This window comes from Chiloscyllium plagiosum, unplaced genomic scaffold (genome assembly GCF_037043375.1).
Source record: "Chiloscyllium plagiosum isolate Xiang-an unplaced genomic scaffold, Cpla_swu_hap1 HiC_scaffold_50, whole genome shotgun sequence".
Lineage (NCBI taxonomy): Eukaryota > Metazoa > Chordata > Chondrichthyes > Orectolobiformes > Hemiscylliidae > Chiloscyllium > Chiloscyllium plagiosum.
This window is the reverse complement of record NW_028270188.1, coordinates 55494950-55496566: the sequence shown is the minus strand read 5'-3', so window position 1 is coordinate 55496566 and position 1617 is coordinate 55494950.

Here is a 1617-nt window from a genome sequence, read left to right as displayed (position 1 = left end):
ATCCTGGACAGTAGGCCTCAGGCTCCATCCTGGACAGTAGGCCTCAGGCTCGGGCGAGAGGAAGAAACTGACCAGAAATTTGACCAGGCCGTGCAGGAGAAGCTGAGTCGAATACAGAGCTGACCGAGACCGGGGGGGGGGCGCAATGTGGTGTTCTGTCAGTGACGTTGGGGGAGGGGGTGGTCAGGGTAGGGGAGGGGGACCGTGGGAGTTACTCTCCGGATTGGCGTTATGGCATAAACCACAGGCCTGGCCTACTTTGCCTCTTTGATGCGCCTTGTGTGTACATTTATTTAGCCGCCCCGCTCCTCGTCTCCGTGGATGGGGGTGGGGGAGGGGGGCGGTGCACGGGCGAGGGCAGTGGGGCGTTCCAGACTCTCGCCGCTCTCTGGGTGGTAGAATTCCCTGCTCTCCTCTGATCCCGGCCTATCTCGCTCATAACTGGGGAGGGGCAGGGTCTTCATCAGCTCGGGTTGTGAACTCAGGAAGTCCCTCCCGAACCCTCTCCATCTCTCTCTCTCTCTTTTTCATCTGATTCCCTCTCTCTTTCTCTCTGTTTTTCGCTCTCTGTCTTTCTCTCTGTCCATCACTTTCTCACTGCGACTCTCTCTCTCTGTCTCTCTCTCTCTTTGTCTCAACACTACCTGTCTCACTGTTTCACTCCGTGTCTCTCTTTGTGTCTCTGTCTCTCTCTCTCTCCATTTGTTTCTCTCTTTCTATCCCCATTTCTCTCTGTGTCTGTCTCTCTCTCTCGCTCCATCTCTCTCTCTCTATCTCTGCATCTCACACTCTGTCTCTCTCACTCTGTTTTTCTCTCCCTCTTTGTGTCAGTCTCTCTCTCTCTCTCTCTGTCTCACACTCTGCCTCTGTCTCTCTCTCTCTGTTTCTCTCTGTCTCTCTCTCTCTCTCTGTCTCTCTCTCTCCATCTATTTCTCTCTCTCTAACCCCATGTCTCCCTCTCCCAGTCTCCATCTCTTTCTGTCTCTGTCTCACATTCTGTCTCTCTCTTGCTGCCTCTCTTTCTCCGTCTCTCTCTCTCTTTCTCTCAACATCTCTGTCTCTTTCGCTCTCTCTGTGTCTCATTCTCTCGCACTCTCTCTATCTCTCTCCCTCTTCCATATCTCTCTGTCTTTCTCACTGCATCTCTCTCTCTCTATCTCTCTCTTTTTCTCCCTCCCCTTCTCTCTCTCTCTGTCTGTCTCTCTCTCTCTCAAAACCCACCGTCCCAACTTGGAAATATTCCGGCCATTCCTTCGGGGACAGAATCCTGAAACTCCCTCCCTCACGGGGTCCTGTGTCCCTTCACCACACGGGGAGGATGGAGGGCGAGGGGAACTGGAGGGATTCAAGATGGCGGCTCACCTCCTCGAGGGAGGGGCAAGAGACCATAGCCCAGCCAGAGCTGCCCACAGTCCATGAATGAGTAATTCAACGTGGGATTGGCCGAGAGAGGGAGAGGGAGAGAGGGTAGTGGCACTCCCTTTGGCAGAGAGAGCATTGACCAACTGTCCCTAGGGGTGACCATTCTTCGGGAGGGACTGTACCACCGAGCGAGTGGGCTGGGTCATGGCCTGGTATCGTTCCCTCCTCTGTCCCGGGAGGGACGGGTAGAGGATG